We start from the raw sequence: 21,852 nt of genomic DNA on the forward strand, positions 1-21,852 counted from the left end.
CCATTGGTAAGACTTTTTTAAATTTCCATGTTCACGTGGGCTTTCTGTAGTTTTTGTTGTAATTGAAGACCTTAGTACCTGGTGCCCCGATAGGATACATGGGACTATGTTAATCTTCTTGTATCTGTTTAGGACTGTTTTTTGAGCAACTCTATGGTCAATTTCGGAGAAGGTAACATTAGTTCGAGAAGAAGATATTTTCTTTGGTTTTAGGACTAAATGTTTTATAGATATCTGTTCAATCAACTTGGTTCAAAACTTCTGCTAGTTTCATTGTATCTGTTTAGTTTCAATTTCTTTGATATGTCCATAGATGAGAGTGGGGTTTAAAGTCCCCCACTATTATTATGTGATTTTTCAATCTGTGTTGAATGTTTAGTGAAGATATTTTTATGGATGTGGGTGCCCTTGCATTTGGAGCACAACTCTTCAGAATTGGGAGTTCATCTTGGTGGATTTTTTTCTTTGATAAGTATGAACTATCCTTCCTTACCTTTTTTTTTCTCCTATTTAATTAAATTGGGTATTTCTTATTTACATTTCAATTGTTCTTACTTTTCCTGGTTTCCAGGCAAACATCCAATTAACCCCATCCCCCACTCAAATATGGGTGTTCCCCTCCCCATCCTGCTCTCATTACTGACCTCCCTGCAACAATCCTGATCACTGGGAGTTCAGTCTTGGCAGGACCAAGGGCTTCCCCTTCCACTGGTGCCCTTACTAGGCTATTTATTGCTACTTAGGGAGTTGGAGCCCAGGGTCAGTCTATGTATAGTCTTTGGGTAGTGGCTTATTCCCTGAAAGCTCTGGTTGGTTGGCATTGTTGTTCATATGGGGTCTCAAGCCCCTTCAAGCTCTTTCAGTCCATTCTCTGATTGCTTCAACAGGGATCCCGATCTCAGTTCAATGATTTGCAGCTGGCATTCACCATATTCTGACTGTGTCTCTCAGGAGAGATCTACATCTGGTTCATGTCAGCTTGTACTTCTTTGCTTCATCCATCTTATCTAGTTTGGTGGTTGTATATGTATGAGATACATATGGGGCAGGCTCTGAATGGGCGTTCCTTCAGCCTGTGTTCTAAACTTTACCTCCCTATTCCCTCCCAACAGTATTCTTATTCCGCTTTTAAAGAAGGAATGAAGCATGTGAATTTTGATCATACTTCTTGGCTTTCAAGTGTTCTGTGCATCTAGGGTAATTCGAGAATTTTGGGCTAATATCCACCTATCAATGAATGGATACCATTATTCTTTTTCTGTGATTGGGTTACCTCACTCAGGATGATATTTTCCAGTGCCATCCATTTGCCTATGATTTTCATAAATTCATTGTTTTTTTTTAAGATTTATTCATTTATTATATATAAGTACACTGTAGCTGTCTTCAGATATACCAGAAGAGGGCATCGGATCTCTTTACAGATGGTTGTGAGCCACCATGTGGTTGCTGGGAATTGAACTCAGGACCTCTGGAAGAGTAATCGGGTGCTCTTAACCGCTGAGCCATCTCTCCAGCCCAAATTCATTGTTTTTGATAGCAGAGTAGTAGTCCGTTGTGTAGATGTACCACAAATTCTGTATCCATTCCTCTGTTGAAGGGCATCTAGGTTCTTTCCAGCTTCTGACTATTATAAATAAGGCTGGTATGATCATAGTGGAGCATGTGAGTTTGTTATATGTCAGAGCATCTTTGAGTATATGCCCATGAGAGGTATAGCTGAATCCTCAGGTAGTACAATGTCCAATTTTCTGAGGCACCTCCAGACTCATTTCTGGAATGGTTGTACCAGTCTTTAATCCCACCAACAATGGAGAGGTGTTTCTCTTTCTCCACATCCTTGCCAGTATCTGCTGTCACCTGAGTTTTTGATCTTAGCCATTCTGGCTGGTGTGGGGTGGAATCTCAGGGTTGTTTTGATTTGCATTTCCCTTATGACTAAAGATGTTGAACATTTCTTTCAGTGTCTCTCAGTCATTTGGCTCTCCTTTGCTGTGAATTCTTTGTTTAGGCCAGACCCCATTTTTAATAGGGTTATTTGTCTCCCTCCAGTCTAACTCCATGACTTCTTTGTATATCTTGGATTTATCCCTCTATCAGTTGTAGATTTGGTAAATATCTTTTCCCTATTTGTTGGTTGCCATTTTGTCCTAAAAACAGTGTCCTTTGTTTTACAGAAGCTTTGTAGTTTTCTGAGATCCCATTTGTTGATTCTTGATCTTAGACCATATGGCATTGGTATTTTGTTCAGGAAGTTTTCTCCAGTGCCCATGTGTTTGAGTCTCTTCCCCACTTTTTCTTCTATTAGTTTGAGTGTATCTGGTTTGATATGGAGGTCCTTGATCCACTTAGTCTTAAGCTTTGTACAGGGTGATAACAATGGATCAATTTGCATTCTTCTACATGCTGACCTCCAGTTGAACCAGCACCATTCAATGAAAATGCTATCTGTTTTCCATTGGATGGTTTTGGAGCCTTTGTCAAAAATCAAGTTACCATAGGTGTGTGGGTTCATTTCTGGTATCAATTCTATTCCACTGGTCTATCTGCCTGTCCCTGTACCAATACCATACAGTTTCTTTTTTTATCACTATTGCTCTGTAGTATTGCTTGAGTTCAGGGACAGTGATTCCCCCGGAAGTCCTTTTAGTGTTGAGGATAGTTTTAGCTCTCCTGGGTTTTTTGTTATTCCAGATGAATTTCCAAATTGTTCTGTCTAACTCTCTGAAGAATTGGATTGGTATTTTGATGGGGATTGCATTGAATCTGTACATGCTTTTAGTAAAATGACCATTTTTAATATATTAATCCTGCCAATTCATGAGCATGGGATATCTTTCCATCTTCTGAGATCTTCTTCAATTTCTTTCTTCAGAGGCTTGTAGTTGTTATGATACAGATCTTTCATTTGCTTGGTAACAGTCACACTGAGGTATTTTATATTATTTGGGACTATTATGAATGGTGTCCTTTCCCTAATTTCTTTTTTTTTTCTTTTTTTTTTTTATTATTAACTTGAGTATTTCTTATATACATTTCGAGTGTTATTCCCTTTCCCAGTTTCCGGGCAAACATCCCCCTCCCCCTCCCCTTTCTTATCTGTGTTCCCCTCCCCACCCTCCCCACATTGTCCCCCTCCCCCCAACAGTCTAGTTCACTGGGGGTTCAGTCTTAGCAGGACCCAGCTTTCCCTAATTTCTGTCTCGCCTTGATTCTCTTTTTGTGTAGAGGAAGGCTACTGATTTATTTGAGTTAATTTTATACCCACCCAATTTGCAGAAGGTGTTTATCATGCTTAGAAGTTCTCTGGTGGACCTTTTCGGATCACTTAAATATACTATCATATCATCTGCAAATAGTGATATTTTGACTTCTTCTTTTCCAATCCGTATCCCTCTGATCTCCAGTTATTGTCCGATTGCTTTGTCTAGAAATTCAAGAACTATATTGAATCAGTAGGGAGAGAGTAGGAGGACTTGTCTAGCCCCTGATTTTAGTGGGGCTAGTGAGTGCATCAAGTACTCTCCATTTAGTTTAATGTTAGCTACTGCTTTGCTGTATATGGCTTTTACTATATTTAGGTTTGGGCCTTAAATTGATATTCTTTCCAGAACTTTTGTCATGAAGGGGTGTTGAATTTTGTCAAATGTTTCTCAGCATCTAAAGAAATGATCTCGTGGTTTTTTTTTTTCTTTCAGTTTGTTTATGTAGTGGATTACATTACTGGTTTCCCGTATATTAAACCTTCCCTGCATCCCTGGGATGAAGCCTAATTGATTATGATGGATGATTGTTTTGATGTGCTCTTGGATTCGGTTTGCAAGAGTATTTTGAGTATTTTTTTTGTCGATATTCATAAGGGAAATTGGTCTGATGTTCTCTTTCTTTGTTGGGTCTTTGTGTAGTTTATGTATAAGTGTAATTATGGCTTCATAGAAGGAATTCGGTAGCGCTCCATTGGTTTCAATTGTGTGGACTTGTTTGGATAATATTGGTATGAGGTCTTCCATTAATGTCTGATAGAATTCTGCACTGAACCCATCTGGACCTGGGCTCTGTTTGATGGAAGACTTTTAATGAGTGCTTCTATTTCTTTAGGAGTTATTGGGTTGATTCAATGGTTTATTTGTTCCTGATTAACCTTGGGTATCTGGCATCTGTCTAGGAAATTGTCCATTTCCTCCAGATTTTCAAGCTTAGTTGAATATAGGCTTTTGTAGTAGGACCTGATAACTTTTTGAATTTCCTCTGATTCTGTAGTTATGTCTCCCTTTTCATTCCTGGTTTTCTTAAATTGTAAACACTCTCTGGGTCCTCTGGTTAGTCTGGCTAAGGGTGGATCTACCTTTTTGATTTTCTCAAGAACCAGCGTTTGGTTCTGTTGATTCTTTGTATAGTCCTTTTCCTTTCTACTTGGTTGATTTCAGCTCTCAGTTTGGTTATTTCTGAATTTTACTCCTCCTGGGTGTTTTTGCATCATTTTGAACTAGAGCTTTTAGGTGTGGTGTCAAGCTCCTGATATATACTCTCTCCTGTTTCTTTCTGCAGGCACTCAGAGCTATGCGTTTTCCTCTTAGCACAACTAAGGGTGCAGGGAGCTCTTTGACAGGGTCCCTTCAAATCTGAATGGTGTCTGCACCCCATTGGGACCTACAGCTTGAGTGCCCCTATCTTCCTGTTCCTCGAGGCCCTGTACAGTTTCCTCATGGGCCAGGGATGTAGGCATGGGTGGGTATTACTGGTGGTCTCTCCTGCCCTGGAGTCTCAGGATTGCCCCCCTATCTGGGAGGTGAGCTCTCCTTCCCACAGTGTTTGGGAGTAGGGAGCTGTGGGCCAGGATCAGAGAGGTTTGGGCCCCAGCTAGAAACCAGAAGTGCCTGGTCCCAGAGGAATTTTGCCTTTGTGAGTCCTTAGTCCACCAGGCAGGTCACTTGGAGCAGAAAAGTTGGTCTTACCTCTAGTTTCTGGCCTGGAGTCCCTACTCAGACGGGTTTCAGCTCCCCATGAGGTCAGCAACCAAAAGTGCCTGCCCTGCCTTCATGCAGGACCCTGTGCAGACCATCCCAGATGGCACTAGGCAGTAGGTGTTTTCTTCTAGAGTCAGAAATATGGGCAGAGAGTAGTTTCCTCTGGGTTCCCAGGTGTGTCTCCCCCTCTGAAGTTCTAGCTCTGCGTCCCATGGGATTTGGGTGCAGGTTGCTGTTTGACCAGGTCCCATAGGATCCGGGAAGTGTCTGGACTGCAGGGACCTTGCAACTTGAGTGCCCCTATTGTCCTCTTCCCAGAGGCCCTATACAGTTTCCTTATGGGCCAGGGATGTGGGCAAGGGTGTTCATTAACTTTTTTTGATAACTTCTGTTTGAAAGTCTATTTTATTCAGTATAAGAATGGTTAGTCTCTCTGTTTTCTTGGTACCATATGCTTGGTGTCAAAATTATTCCCAGACATTTATTCTGAGGAAGTTTCTGTCATTATCACTGAGGTATGTTCCCGGTATGCAGCAAAATCCCAGGATCTATTTATGTATCCAGTCTCTTAGTCTATGTGTTTTCATTAGGGAATTGAGACCATTGATGTTGAATTATATCAGGGCACAATGATAGATGTTCCCTAATATTTTAATATTTCTGTTGTTAGAGGTGGAATTTGGTTTGTGTGACTATCTTCTTTTGGGATAGTTGTAAGAGGATTAATTACTTGCTTTGAAAAGGGCGTAGTCTCCCTACATGTGTTGAACTTTTCCATATGTTTTCATTTGTAGGAATGGATTTGTGGAAATGTTTTGTGTATGTTTTGTTTGTAGGGCAAAGTACATTGTCATTAGGACAAAATAGCAAACAACAGATTGGGGAAAGATCTTTGGCAATCATACATCTGATAGAGGGCTAATATTCAATACATAAAAGAACTCAAGAAATTAGTCCAAGGAATCAAATAACCCTATTAAAAATGTGATACAGTACTAAGAAACCAATTTCAACTGAGGAATATTGAATGGCCAAAAAAGAGTTAGAGAATGGAATGAAAGACAATAACTTCTTGAAATTCTTAAGCAAATGGATGGAAGTAGAAGACAGTATCCTAAGTGAGGTAACCCAGTCACAAATTACCTCACATGGCATATAATCACAGATAAGTGCATATCTGCAAACAAGAAGCTGAAAGTACCAACAGTGCAGCTCTCAGACTCTATGAAATCCAAGAAGGAAGAAGATCACACCTAAGTGTGAATGCCACATTCCTACTCAGTAGGTAGAAGAGAACATTCTCTAGGAAGTAGAGGGAGAGAGGGATGTGGGACCTAGTAAAAAACAAAATTGGGCCAGTTCAGATTTGGGAGAAAATGACGGGGAAGTTAGAATATCAGGAATTTGAAAGTAGGTATGTAAAAGTAGGGGAGGGGTAAAAAGGCATAACCACCAGAAATGTCCAGTTGCCAAGGACCTAAGAGCTTCCTAGGATATAACAGGGAGCATATTATCGAAATGACCATAGAAGTGGAAATAGATCCTGCAAACACCATATCTAGTTGCTAGGCATGGCCTCCAGTTGAGGCATGGGGACATCATCCTACCTCAAAATAGTAATGCACACTTCCTCATGTCAAAAGGAAATGCAGGGACAAAGAGTGGAGCAGAAACAGAAAGAAAGGCCCACCTTAGGCTCCATCCCATCTGTTGACACCAAGTTCAGACACTGTTGTGGATTCCAAAAGTGCTTATTGACAGGAGCCTGATACAAAAGACCCCTGAGATGCTCTGCAGGAGTCAGACAAATATCAATGTGATAGACATAGCAAAACATTGGAATGGACACATGGACGCTAATGAAGAAGTTAGGGAAAGGACTGAAGGAAGTGGTTTATTACCTCATAAGAAGGATAAAAATATCAGACAAACAGACCACCCAAACCATCCAGAAACTCAGTATGGAGGGAGAAGAATGCAGAGGGCAGTGGGATGGAGGGAAGGGGGTGGGAGAGGGAAGGGGTTGTGGCAGAGGAAATGGGGAACATGAACATCTTAGGGGGACTAGGAGTGAAGCACCAGGAGCCAGCATAGTGAGTAGATTCAGGGGTTAGGCGGACCATGAAGTAACACTCTAGACCTGGTGTACATGATAGAATCTGAAGACTCAAAGAGGTAGATCATATATAAAATGCCCAACAGGGGAGAGAGGGAAATTTTTGAATCTACCTCCAGTAGAAAACAGGGCATCAAGTGGAGGGTTGCGGTTGCCATACCCAAAGTCATAGACTCTGCCTTAGAATTCTTCCTGTCTAAACAAACTGCAGAGACAAAAATGGAGAAGAGCATGAGGGAAATGAGGTCCAGTGATATACCCAAATTGTCATCCAGATAAAGGGGAGGCTCTAAGGCCTGACATTATTACAGATGGTATAGTGTGCTTAAAGACAGGGTAGTAGCATGTCTGCCCTACGAGAGGCCCAGCAAACAGCTGACTGAGACAGAAGCAAATATTATGCCCAACCAAAGTATGAAGAAGGGAGCCCCTGTGGTTGAATTAGGATAAGGCTTGAGTGCATTGAGGAGGAAGTGTGATCAGAGGAAGACCAGGAGTCTCAACAAACCTGGACCCTGAGATCTCCCTAGCTCTAAACCACCAAAGAGGCAGTGTCTACTGGCTGGCCTGGGACTCCCAACGTAAGTACAGCAAAGGACTGTATGGTCTGGACTCAGTCAAAGAAGACACACCTAACCCTTGAGAACCTTGATATCCATGGGAGTGGGACCATCTGGCGGGATACTGTGTATGTGTCTGTTTGGGGACATCCTCTTGGAGACAGGGTAGGAGGAATGAGATGAGGAACTGTTGGAGGGCAGAAAGGAGGGAGATGAGGACTGGACTGTAAAAAATGATTAAAGATAAGTTGACAAAGTGATTTACCTTCCTGGTTGTTAGAAATATCTCTTTTAAATTCCCAGTGAAAGACCCCCTTTGCCTGGCCACAATCTAAGTTTGCAACCATCCTACCGACTGAATAAAGTTAGACCTTAATTACAAAAATATAGATAAATAGATTGATAGATGTAGAGATATAATATATAAAACACATAATATATATATATAATATATAATATATATATGGAGAGAGAGAGAGAGAGAGAGAGAGAGAGAGAGAGAGAGAGAGAGAGAATATATACCTTGCATTATTAATTCAAAAGATTGCAGTTACTGTCTGAACACAGTAATTAACAAAGAATATTTTCAGGTTCCCTTGTAGGACACAGCATTTTAAGGCCAGGACCCAGGAGTTTTTGAAATGGTAATTTCAGGACATTCCCACCAAGCTCTCTTAACATCTGTGCTTAACAGAGACAGATCTCAGTTAAGTCCTTTTGCAATGTTAACAGAAAACGTGTCCTTCTTGTCTACTAAAAAATTAAGGGCCTGTGGTCATGGGATGCTCATTCTTAAGATAATCACAAGGAAACTTTGAGTAAATGACTGGATTGATATGTAAAATAAAAGGTGGGGTTTGTGATCTGCATGGCCTGAGCTACACAGAGAATTTTTTTTGAACCGCTCAATAAATAAATAAATTGGTGCTCAATAAGGAGTAGAACTCTCCTGAAGGTGGGACAATTAGACTCAGAAACATATGACTTCCCTCTGTGGCCATTCAGTGCAATCAGTGCAGTTTGGTCAGTCCTGAAACCATGTGAACACAGCACCTGAAATGGACTCACCATGCTTTATTCATGTATGTGAACATACTTTTTCACACACAGTTAAAAGTAATCAGAAATTGATGGGAAAAGTTTTGGGACATGATGGTCCTAGGAATAAATGGGACAACTGATGTAGCACACATTCCTTAAGAAGGATAAAAATAATTTGAATTAAAAAATGGCTAGTGGGCTAAGTTAGAGCTAAGAGTAATTTATGTTGTTTCCAAAGATTAATGTTCCATCCCTACAAATTGGTTTTGCTGTAATTCCAGTCCCATGCTTCTCCTGTGATTTTATGTCCTCTGTGGGAGCAGACATGTGCAAACACATGAAAACACACTCAATCATGTTCAGAAACACAGGTTTTCTCTAGAGACATACATACATATATATGATCATGAATTAATTGTAACATAAATGTAAACAGTGTATTAATCTGGCAGAGTTATTTCTTTACCTTTTGTTTGTTCCCAGTCCCTCCACAACAAAACTTAGATTTGCTTAAAAGTGCTCCTGGACTGCCAAGCAATCAAAGGACCTATGCTGACCTTCGATGCTAACCAGGCTACTTCCAAACCCTATCCTGTGGTACTTACTTAAAATTATTGACTTGACTCTTCTGACCATTTTTTCATGGGTCAGTTTCATTTGTACACACAGCACATCTGCTCCCTACCTGTCCTTCTGAAAGGAAAATTATACAGATTTGAGGTTTAAAAATATGAAGTTAAAAGAATAAGTTTTAAATTCAGACTCAGGGCTAAACACTGTGAAAAGCAAGTCCAGGCAGCCCCGCCCTGCTGCTAGAACTAACAGACCATAAAAGGAAAGGAATGCAGAACAGACCAGGAGTACCGGATTTGACTCACAGGCTACCTGGCAAGAAGAGATAAGCCCCCAGCCCCCGACATCCAGGACGCCCCAAACCTGCCAATGTGTGTAGCTATACCTTATTACCTCATCATGTGAAATAGCCAATCTTATGTGAACATGTCTATGTGCCTCATATGAATCCACCAGTCCCCGTAACTATGCATCTGCTTCTGTACGCCCGCTTCTGCTTCCCCAATCCTTATAAAAGCCCCATGCTGGAGCTGCTGGGCGCGCAAGTCCTCCGAAGAGACTGTGTGAGACTGTGTGCCCGCAGGTACCTGTGTTTTCCAATAAACCCTCTTGCTGATTGCATCCGAGTGGACTCGGCTTGGTCATTGGGCGCTTGGGACTCCTCCTGAGGGAAAGGTCCTCTCCGGGGGTCTTTCACTTCCTCTTCCTAGTGGAATTCCCACCCTTATCGCTGATTCTGCCCAATCTCTTATTCAGAATTCCTTAATCAGCATTACAAGACAGAGAATATGTGATAAGAATTGTGTACACAACTTACAAACTTGAAAGAGGAGATTCTTGGTATAATCATTACAGTGTGTCTTTCTAATATAAATAGGATTTAACATATCAGCTCAGGCTTTCCTAATATCATAATCAAGATTTATTTGAACACCTAATCCTGTCTCTGGTGACCAGTGGTCAGAGGACTGTCATGCAATTCCTTTCAGGCTGGGCTCTCTCTGCTCAGTAAGGAGAAAAAGACCATGTGAATGAGTGTTGCTCTACCTCTCTATATTAGGATTGACGGGAGTATGAATTAGGAGGAAGCTGTGTAAGAATTTAATTTACTGACCAATGTTCAAGCAGGTATAATCACAGCCCAGAAAAAGAGGAGGAAGAAGGAAGGTGAAGCCTTTCTGCTTTGGTAGTTGTTGGCATGAGTAGGCAAGAAATCCATTTTAGAAAATCAGTAAATTTCCATAATGGCCAGCTTGGGGCATTCTACAGAGCAGGCCAATGATGAACCTGAATGAGGAACTGAACTGATATATAGAAACCAAATTTCTGTGTTTTCCCTAGTTCAAAAATAGATCTAGACAAACTGGTGTGGGTGTACCTAACAGAAAAAGTATTATTCCTTTTTGAAAATAAAGAATATAAGAGAAAAGATACAATACTTGGTGTGCCCTAGTACATAGTTTACTCCCTGAAAAATATTGGACCATACAGTGTGTTTTAAATTTTAAAAGTAACGTTTGAGAGTAAAATTAAATCATGTCTTCTTTTCCTTTCTTCCTGGTGTTAAGTCTGAAAGCCTGGGAATAGTGGGTAGCGGGGAGGGAGCTATTGATCAAAACAAAGCAAACCTGGCCTTCTGATTTTCTCATTGGAACTCAATTCCTAACTGTCACAGCATATTGCTGGCATACCTCATCCTCTAGCCCAAGAGTAGGGATGGCATTCTCTCACTTACATTTCAAACCATTTGATAACTGGTCTTTTTCATTTATAATTATTATTCTAACCTCTTTGTCTGGCTCTTCCTTCTCCCCTCCTTCCACTCTCCACGAGATTCAAGGTCATGTATTTTCTTGGTTCTCCCAGAAACCCAAAGATCTATCTGTGTTCTTTCTTTTGTGTATAATAAACTCTCTAATCCAACATGCCTAGGAGCAGTGATGTCTTTTATTTTATACAGTGAATGTATAATTGAATATGCAAAGAATGCACACTGTGCCATGGAAAAGGGTAACAAGTGCTCTGGGAGACTGGAACATTCTATTAAATACCAACGTCATGGACTGGGGCTCTGTCTGTACTCATGATGGAACTGCAGAGCTTGGAGGACTCAGATGTTTGAGTCATTCGCTCTGTGATTCCCCCAGTAGAGGAGCTACTACTGTCCTGGGACCCAAATGAGTTGTACAAGCTTATTAGTAACTCTGGCTATGCCTTTCACACATGAACAATAGTGACAGGTAGTTTGAAGGTTCTTTATTGTGTTCTCCTTAGATGCATCTGTAGCGGTTGGCTATCAATCCCCTGAGAGGACAGGAACCGGATATGTCCTGACCCTGATTCTCCTAATTCCCTGGGTGCTGGTGCAGAGATGGCACTAAGCATTTTCCCCTGATGTCAGATATTTCGGCAGAGGGTAGTCTCCTCTGATTTCTTAGGAGTGTCCACAATTCTGAGGGTCCAGCTTAGTCACAACCCCTCTCGTGTTTTGTGTGTGTGGAGCTGTTTGACCAGTTCCATTCAGTTCCAGATGCAGACATGGACTCTGGGTTCACACATCTGGCTGCTCCTATATTCCGATGTCCAGAGGCATTATGCAGTTATCTCATGGGCCAGAAATATTGTAGAGGTGGGCAGTATTGTATGCATTCAATGATAAGTTGATATTCGGCTCAAAGCTCAAATAACCCAAGATGCAATCCATGAACCACATGAAACTCTAGAAGAAGGATAACCCAAGTTGGGATGCTACACTACTTCTTTAAAAGGGGAAAAAAAATAGCCATAGGAGTGGATAAGGTGGAAAAGTGTAGAGCAGACAGTGAAGGAAGATGATGTAGATTTGCAAGGATGGTTTTCACACGGTAATGCAAATTAATATAAAAACAAAATTCAGGAATAAAATTGTAAACTCTTTAGGCAAGGATAGATGCCAGAATAGTGTCCCAAATCTATTGACAAAACTGAGGAACTGGATGTTGTTAGTGTATATCATACCTTATAGATATAACTATTACAAGAATGTTCAATGTATTTCTGAGATAAAAGGCCTATTTAATGGACAAAATGAGCGAAATGTGCATTGGTTCTAATGCTGCTTGTGTTAAATCAGTCCCCAAACTGTACAGGATTCCTGCATTTGAGACACTGAGAATGCCTATCCTCAGCTGGTTATGATTGGTAAACTTGTGCAGCTGTTGCCAGGGCGAAGTGGGTATTAACCAAATTCCATTACACCCAATATTTGTTTATCAGGAATTTTTCAATAAATAAGAAAATAACCACATTAATTACTCATGTAATTAATGAGTAAAAGGCTTTTTACAACACAGTTATCCACAAATACATGACAATTACTGGACTGGATTCCTATCAATAAGCAATTGGTAAATCATTGCATGCAGCATTATTCTCAAAAAACATCAGAAAAGTCATCTGGTAGATAAATCCATACTTATAGTCAGTGTGGTAGCATTTTGCACTTTACGAATTCTTTATACAAGAATAAAATGTTCAGTGTATAATTAATCTCATTGGTCTAAAAGGACACTGAAGGGAATCTATGACATTCTGTTACAGAAGATTAGTTTTCAGGAGAAACAATGTGGTCATAATCTTTTGAAGCTGTAAGATATGATCGTCATCCTACTTTCTTAAAATTATAATAATATTTCGCTTCAATTACATAAAATTTCTCAAACAGGTATAAAACATTTTGGACATGTATTAGCGCCTTTTCTGTTGATATGATAAAAAACAGTGTCTAAAACAACTTAAAGAACAATTTAATTTACCCATGGCTTTAGAGGGGTGTAGGTTCCCATGTGATGTGACAACAGAAGTATTAAAAATTCCCTTCAGATATTGTGATGTTATATATGCTTGCTTGGATGTCAGTCATTAGTCAAGGCAACCTTTTGTCTTGATTTTTATGTGTCAGCCTACAGAACACAAGTTATAACATAGAAGAAACACTTCATTCTGTCCTGTTTTGTTAACACATTTTAACAATGTTAAAGTTAAAATGTTTAAAAAGAATGTAACAGTGATAAAATAATTCATATGTATCGAAAACAGCATTTTCATGTATACCTTAGAAGTCAATAAATATAAAAATCAGTAACTAACTGTGTTTCTCACAGCATATCTTGATTGTTATGTGTAGGTACATATTTTTTGATGTTCTATGCTTCTTCAGATTCCCTTTACACAGGACTTGGTACATCATCTTCAAGTTTGCCATCAAAGGAGATTATCTAGAGATGCTAGACAATGTAAAAGAAGTGAGCTTTATTTTAATAAATACTTTATGGTATGCGTATTCCAGTTTGGTGTGTCTGTGTGTTTGGGTGTGCACATGCATGTGTGTGTTTTTAATGTTATATGGGTTTTCAAGGCATGGATGATATGTAGTGAGTGAGTGACACAATTGTAGAACCTTCTTGGCCCTCTTTATATAGTGTTCAAAGTCAGGTTAACTACCTTGTGTACTGTAGCCCGTTCTTATTGCACAGATGTGCCAATAAATTTACCTAAAGCATTACACTAGTAAAATATTGTCTTCTTTACATTTTGTAAAATAGCCAATGATTTTTCATTAATACCATGTCCATGAGACTAAGCAGTGATGTTAGAACAGACCCCACAGGGAGCCAACAGAATCAGGGACTCACTCTGCTCCAGGTATTGGGGAACCTACCTGAATAAAAAGCTCCAAGCTGCACATATGCTATGCATGTTTTCAGGGGGTAGCACAGGTCAAGTCCATGAATGCTTTTTGGGTTGTGGATAATTCTCTGACAACCCTTAAGTATAGAGGTCAATTAACTCTGTTGGTCTATGTATGAAGTTCTTATTACCCCCAGATTCCTCAATTTCTTTTAAAATATATCACAAACTTCTGGAGCTCCCTCCAGTGTTTAGCCATTTTGTACAGCTGTAGCCTGGAGCCTCTAAAAGGACAGATATGCTAGGCCCCTGTCTGTCAGGATGCAGAGTATCATTAATGCTGTCAGGGATTGGTTCTTGTCCATGGGATTCATCTGAAGTTGGACCAGTCATTGGTTTTCCACTCCCTCAGACCCCACTCCTTCTTTGTCCCTGCACCTCCTGTAGGCAGGAAGATTTTGTAGATGGTTTAGTATGATCAGTCCTTCATTGGGAGTCCTGTCAGGTTACAGGAGGTGGTCACTTCAGGCTCCATATCACACACTCCTTGGAGTGAGTCTCAGCTACTATCACACTCACTCATTCCAAGGAGAATCCCCCATTCCAGGTCTCTGGCACATCCTAGAGAAGCCCTTCCGCAGCCTCTCATTCCTTCTGGAGATGCCCCCAGCCTTCTCACTTCTGTCATCATCTAATGTGTTTGAGTCCCTTGGTAGGGTCACAGCAATCAGGACAGTGGGGAGGTAGAGAAGCTTTGCAACACTGCATGCATTATTGAATTCTCCAGTGGCATTTATACACAAGCAGAATAAAGATTTCTCACAGCTTCTAACTCACAACAGCTTCTATTACTTAAACAGTAGTTTATCTGGGTACATGTGGACCTAAATCAACTTGCAGTTTGAGATATCTGTCTGGGGTCTCACTCTTCTAAGTGTAGATAGAGGTCAAATCATTCCTTCCTGCTTGCATGGATTAACTGCTGGGAACAAAACCAGGAACAAGGGAACAAGGGAGATTCACTGGAGGACAGACAAGTAAGCTATTGGAAGAAAAGCTGTTGTGCTGCTGAAATTCTGATCTGCAGGGATAGCAAAACATTGGCCTAGGCTGGAACCACTATGCTGTGTCTTTTTAAAACCCTCGAACCCTAAGGATAAGGCTGATGTCACTCAAAATTCACTAGCCAATCAGCACCTCGAGAGGGAGTTAGCAGTCAAGGGAGGCGGTTCCTCTTCCAGGTAGAAGGTCAGCAACTTCCTTTGGGAACTCAGCCCCTCTGAGTGCTTCCGGATGGTACATTCTGAGTCACTCTTCAGGTTGCTGTGAGAGGAGCTCAGAACACCCAACATGGTAAGTGCAAGATCATGTCCACAAACAGGAGGAGCAAGCTGCTTAGCAAAGGATACATCCCAGTGGCTGGACTGAAAGCGGCAGCCAGAACTAATGCTGCCACTTGTGAGGTCCAATGCAGTACCAGAGGGTGGATACTGAATTACTTTATTATGAAACCTGCATTTCTCCGAAATCGTTATGGCGGCCGCTTGTGTTGAGAAATATACTTGGCAGGATATCAACCCTGAAGCCCCGGGATTTAAACTATCTTCTAAAAATTCTGAACTTGGTAGTTAACAGTTAGTTATAAGGTCCATTTGGCTTGATTTTTGGAGGCTGTGAAATATCTCGTGTGTTGTGTAGTACTCTAATTATAAGCTGTGTAGTAAATGAGTAGAATTGAGAATGTATTGATTTACCAACGTTTAGATTATAATAAGTTACACTAAGTAGAATGTAGCTGAGGTAGGACTGCTTATAAACACCTCACAGGTATGGAGTAAGCTAAGCAGTCCCGTTTAAGATTAGGATAGTAGTGTATATGTTTGTTTAGCAGGATTGTCCAGATATTTGTCTCCAAACCATAAAAAAGGGGACAAATCTTGCTTAAACTCAGCGATAAGACCCATGATGGTCTCAAAGAACAGGACCCTAACAAAATGCCCAAGGTGAGATTATAGGGTCACAAAGAACAATGAGGCCTGGTCTGCCCTATAGATATGATTATCAGCTCCAAGTCAACTGTGGACTTCGCTAGGAACGTTTTTTGGATACTTAGGGTTCCCTTGTACAGCACTGTTTTATTAGACTTCTCCTGAGTTTGTACCATTGTATGAGAGTTACTGATTGCTTCATAATAATTTCCACTTGGTTCTACTTATCCCCTGTAAATAATATAAAAGACGCTACTCTTTAGAAGCTTACTTGGTATAAGACACAGCTTGTGCATGATCTACCCACCACAGCTGCTGCAGATTCTACCTTCTACCTTTCCTAGCATTCTCATCCTCTGGACCTCCAAATCAGGACCCCATCACTGGAGGCGGAAACTTAGGGTTGTTTTGATTTGCAGTTCCCTTATGACTAAAGATGTTGAACATTTCTTTAGATGCTTGTCAGCCATTCGGCATTCCTCAACTGTGAATTCTTTGTTTACCTCAGAACCCCATTTTTTAATAGGGTTATTTGTCTCCCTGCAGTCTAACTTCAGGTGTTCTTTGTTTATTTTGGATATAAGCCCTCTATCAGTTGTAGGACTAGTAAAGATCTTTTCCCACTCTGTTGGTTGTCAATTTGTCCTAACAACAGTGTCCTTTGCCTTACAGAAGTTTTCCAGTTTTATGTGATCCCATTTGTCGATTCTTGATCTTAGAGCATAAGCCATTGGCTGTCACAGATAATCCTGAAGCATCCGCATTTTGATCATCCTTCTGAGTTTCATGTGTTCTATGCATCTATGGTAGTTTGAGAATTTGGGCTAGTAAACACTTGTCAATGAGTACATACCATGTGTGTTTTTCTGTGATTGGGTTACCTCACTCAGGGTGATATTTTCCAGTGCCATCCAATTGCCTACGAATCTCATAGAGGCATTGTTTTTGATACCTGAGTAATATTCCATTGTGTAGATGGACCACATTTTCTGTGTCCATTCCTCTGTTGAAGGGCATCTGGGTTCTTTCCAGCTTCTGGCTATTATACATAAGGCTGCTATGAACATAGTGGAGCATGTTTCTTTGTTATATGTTGAGGCATTTTTTGAGTATATGCCCCAGAGAGTTAAAGCGGGGTCCTCAGGTACAGCAGTGTCCAATTTTCTGAGGAACCTCCAGACTGATTTCCAGAATGGTTATACCAGTCTGCAATCCCACCAACAATGGAGAAGTGTTCCTCTTTCTCCACATCCTCGCCAACATCTACTGTCTCCGGAGTTTTTGCTCTTAGCCATTCTGACAGGTGCAAGGTGGAATCTCAGGGTTGTTTTGATTTGCATTTCCCTTATGACTAAAGATGTTGAACATTTCTTTAGGTGCTTCTCAGCCATTCAGCATCCCTCAACTGTGAATTCTTTGTTTAACTCTGAACCCCATTTTTAATAGGGTTATTTGTCTCCCTGCAATTTAACTTCATGAGTTCTTTGCACATTTTGGATATAAGCCCTCTTTCTGTTGTAGGATTGGTAAAGATCTTTTCCCACTCTGTTGATTGCTGTTTTGTCCTAACAGCAGTTTCCTTTGCCTTACAGATTTTGCAGTTTTATGCGATCCCATTTGTCAATTCTTGATCTTAGAGCATAAGCCATTTGTGTTTGTTCAGGAAATTTTCTCCAGTGCCCATATGTTAGAGAATGTTCCCCACCTTTTCTTCTATTAGTTTGAGTGTATCTGATTTGCTGTGGCGGTCCTTGATCCTTTGGACTTAATTTTCTACAGGGTGAGAAGAATGGATCGATCTGAATTCTTCTACAGGCTGACCTCCACTTGAACCAGCACCGTGTGCTGAAAAGGCTATCTTTTTTTCCATTGGATTGTTTTACCTCCTTTATCAAAAATCAAGTGACCATATGTGTGTGGGTTCATTTCTGTGTCTTCAATTCTATTCTACTGGTTTATCTGCCTGTCTTTTTACCAATACCATACAGTTTTTATCACTACTGCTCTGTAATACTGCTTGAGTTCAGGGATAGTGATTCCCCCAGAAGTCCTTTTATTGTTGAGGATAGTTTTAGGTGTCCTGGGTTTTTTCTTATTCCAGATGAATTTACAAATTGTTCTGTCTAACTCTCTGAAGAATTGGATTGGAATTTTGATGGGAATTGCATTGAATCTGTAGATCGCTTTTGGCAAAATGGCCATTTTTACTATATTAATCCTGCCAATCCATGAGCATGGGAGATCTTTCCATCTTCTGAGATCTTCTTCATTTTCTTTAGAGGCTTGAAGTTCTTATCATACAGATCTTTCACCTGCTTGTTTAAAGTCACACCGAGGCATTTTATATTATTTGGGAATATTATGAAAGGTGTCTTTTCCCTAATTTCTTTCTCGCCTTGCTTCTCTTTTGTGTAGAGGAAGGCTTCTGATTTATTTGAGTAAATTTTGTACCCAGCCATTTTGCTGAAGGTGTTTATCAGTTTTAGTAGTTCTCTTGTGGAACTTTTGGGATCACTTAAATCTACTATCATATCATCTACAAATAGTGATATTTTGACTTCTTCCTTTCCAATCTGTATCACATTGATCTCCTTTCCTTGTCTGATTGCTCTGGCTAGGACTTCGAGAACTATAATGAATAATTAGGAACAGAGTGGGCAGCCTTGGTTTTCTCATATAATCTCTTGCTCTCTCCATGCATGTTACTTGAGAGTTTTGCTGGGTATAGTAACCTGGACTGGCACTTGTGTTCTGTTAGGGTCTGTATGACATCTGTCCAGGACCTTCTGGGTTTCATAGTCTCTGGTGAGAAGTCTGGTGTAATTCTTATAGGTCTGCCTTTATACGTTACTTGACCTGTTTCCCTTACTGCTTTTAATATTCTTTCTTTGTTTTGTGCTTTTAGTGTTTTGACTATTATGTAACGGGAGGAGTTTCTTTTCTGTTCCAAACTGTTTGGAGTTCTGTAGGCTTCTTTTATGTTTATGGGCATCTCTTTCTTTAGGTTAGTGAAGTTTTCTTCTATGATTTTGTTCAAGATATTTACTGGTGCTGTGAGCAGGGAGTCTTCACTCTCTTCTATACATTTAATGCTTAGGTTTGATCTTCTCATTGTGTCCTGGATTTCCAGTATATTTTGGGCCAGTAGCTTTTTCCCTTTTAAATTATCTTTCACTGTTGTGTCAATGATTTCTATGGAATCTTCTGCTCCTGAAATGCTCTCTTCTTTCTCTAGTTTTCTGTTTTTTGCTTGTATCTACAGCTCCTTGTCTCCTCCTTTTTTTTTTTTATTTGTTTGGTTTTTTTTCTTTTTTTTTTTAATATCCAGGGTTGTCTCCCTTTGCGCTTTCTTCATTTTTTTCTATTTCCATTTTCAGTTCCTTCACCTGTTTGATTGTATTTTCCTGTAATTCTTTCATGGATTTTTGTTTTTCCTCTCTAAGGGCTTCTTCTTGTTATTTGTGTTTTCCTGCATTTGTCTAAGGCAGTTCTTTATGTCTTTCTTGAAGTCGTCCATCATCGTGATCAAATGTGATTTTAAATCTAGATCTTGCTTTTCTGGTGTGTTTGGATATCCAGTGATTTCTTCAGTGGGAGGATTGGGCTCCCATGATGCCATGTATTCTTGATTTCTGTTGCTTGGATTCCTGCAGTGGCCTGTCAACATCCGCTTGTCTCTGGTGTTACTTTGTTCTGCTATTTCTGAGAGTGACTTGACACGTCCTATAGGCCTGTGTGTCAAGAGTGCTGTTGTCCTGTTTTCTTTCAGCCAGTTATGGTAACAGTGTGTTCTGCTTTCAGGAGTGTAGTTATTCCTGTTCACTGGCTTTCAGCTGTTCCTGTGGGCGTGTGTCATGAGTCCACCAGGCAGGTTACTTGGAGTAGAAAAGTTGTTCTTACCTCTACTCTGGCGTCTGAAGTGTTCCTCAGGGTTGGGTTTAAGCTCTCAGTGAGGGCATCAGCCAGCAAGGCCTCCACCTCTTCCAGGATCTCTGTGCACAGAGCACCCAGATGGGACTAAGCAAATTCCTCTATAGTCAGAAATGTGGGCAGAGAGTAGTCTCCTCTGGTTTCCCAGGTGTATCTGCCCCTCTGAAGCTATAGCTCTCCCTCCCACGGGATTTGGGCGCAGGGAGCTGTTTGACGGGGTCTCTTCAGATCAGCGCACAGTCTGGACTGCAGTTTACAGCAGCTTGATTGTGCCTATCTTCCTGTTCCCACAGGCCCTATACAGTTTCCTCGTAGGCCAGGGATGTGGGCAATGGTAGGGAGAGTTGGCAGTCTCTACTGCTCTGCAGTCTCAGGAGTGCCCACAAGTCTGGGCGATGAACTCTCTTTCCTATGTCGTTTTGTGAGTTCTTGAATTTCTGAATGTTCTACATTCAGTTTTGTGTGACTAATTTTGTCAATTGTTTAGAAATTAGTAGAAAAGAGGTAATAGGGTTCCTTCAGAAGTGTTTCATTAGAATCTTTTTACCTTTCTATTACCTCCAGTCAGTGGCATGATTCACAGAAATTCAATTCTTAGTTACAAACGGAGCTTCTGAGATGCAAGTTTCTCATGCGCTCATACTGCTGGTTCTGTAAATAGTACAAATCACACATCTTGTAACATAATCCATATAGCAGGAAGCAGACATTAAATGATGTATGTGATGGGAGGAAATTATATTATGGTCCAGTCTATTTGCCGTCTGTGGGATTCTTTTATGTTCATGGGCATCTCCTTAGTTAAGTTAGGGAAGTTTACTTCTGAGAAAATTTGAAGATCTTTGCTGTCTCTTTAAGTTTGCCATCTTTATTATCCTCTATAACTACTAACCTTAAGTTTGCTCTTCTCACAACATTGCTGTGTTCTGGATTTCCTGAATGTTTTGACTTAGAAGTTTTGTGGGGGTTTTCTGCATTCTCTTTGACTGTTGTGTCAATGTTTCTATGGTATCTTCTGCCCCTGAGATTCTCTCTCAAACCCTTATATTTTGTTGGTGATGCTTACGTACTACTCCTGATCTCTTTCCTATGTTTCCTATCTTCAGGTTTGTCTCTCCTTGTGGTTTCCTTGTTGTTCCTATTTACAATTTTAGATCCTAGATGACTTTGTTCAATTTCTTCCCCTCTTTCTTAGTTTTTTTTTTATGTAAATCTCTAGGGGATTTTATTGTTTCCTCCCTAAGGCAACTACTTATTTACATGTGTTCTGTATTGCTTTAAAGGAGGTAATTATGTCCTGCTTAAAATCCTCTATCATGACCATGAGATGTGATTTTCAATCCAAATCTTGCTTTGCTGGTATGTTGATATACCCATTACTTGTTGTGGTGAGAGAACTGCGTTGTGATGATGACAGTTAGTGTTGGTTTTTGATGCTTCGCTTCTTATGCTTTCCTACTGCCATCCAGTTATTGCTAATGATAGTTGATATTGCTGTTTCTGTTTATAGCTTTTTCCCCCTGTAGACTCATATGCCTCTGATCTTAGGAATGAGAATGCTCCTGGGAGACCAGTACTCTCTGGCCTTGTTTTTGGTCTGGAGGGCTATGACACACCCTTAGCACTGGGCACAGATAGAGACCAGGTCTGTCCTCTGCCAGGCCTCCCCACCACTCCATTGCCAAGATTATTCCAAGCTCATGTCTCCTTTAACAACTGTGGAGCAAATGTGTGTTCCAACCTCTGTGATTTGCAATGAGAGCACTCCTAAGAGACCATCTCAATGTGGCAAAGTTTTTGATCTAGAGAGCAATAGGACCGCCTCAGCTCTGGGAGCAGATGCAGACTATAAGGGTCACATCCCAGATTACTCAGACATTCCTGTGCCTTTCGAGCTCCTCGTGTATCTCCCTTTGGACAGTCAGTGGAGGGAAAGTGCAGTTTCACCTGTGGGCATAGGAGTGAGAGTGCTCCTGATAGACCACCCCTGAAGACAGGATTTGGGTGTG

At 40.6% G+C, this 21,852-nt stretch overlaps 1 protein-coding gene across 4 annotated transcripts in view; it reads left to right on the forward strand.

The window, feature by feature from the left end:
- Window positions 1-15,164: 15,164 nt before the first annotated feature.
- LOC148006599 (uncharacterized) overlaps window positions 15,165-21,852 on the forward strand; it is a 39,769-nt gene continuing 33,081 nt past the window's right edge. For 3 of the 4 annotated variants that reach the window (XR_015684086.1, XM_087655019.1, XM_087655018.1), the window contains exon 1: window positions 15,165-15,278. The gene's annotated coding sequence lies outside the window, so the exon portion shown is untranslated. The remainder of the gene's footprint in view (window positions 15,279-21,852) is intronic. The other variant, XR_015684085.1, reaches the window with a different exon arrangement.

The sequence above is a fragment of the Rattus norvegicus genome, chromosome 3 (assembly GCF_021556685.1).
Source record: "Rattus norvegicus strain SHRSP/BbbUtx chromosome 3, alternate assembly SHRSP_T2T, whole genome shotgun sequence".
Lineage (NCBI taxonomy): Eukaryota > Metazoa > Chordata > Mammalia > Rodentia > Muridae > Rattus > Rattus norvegicus.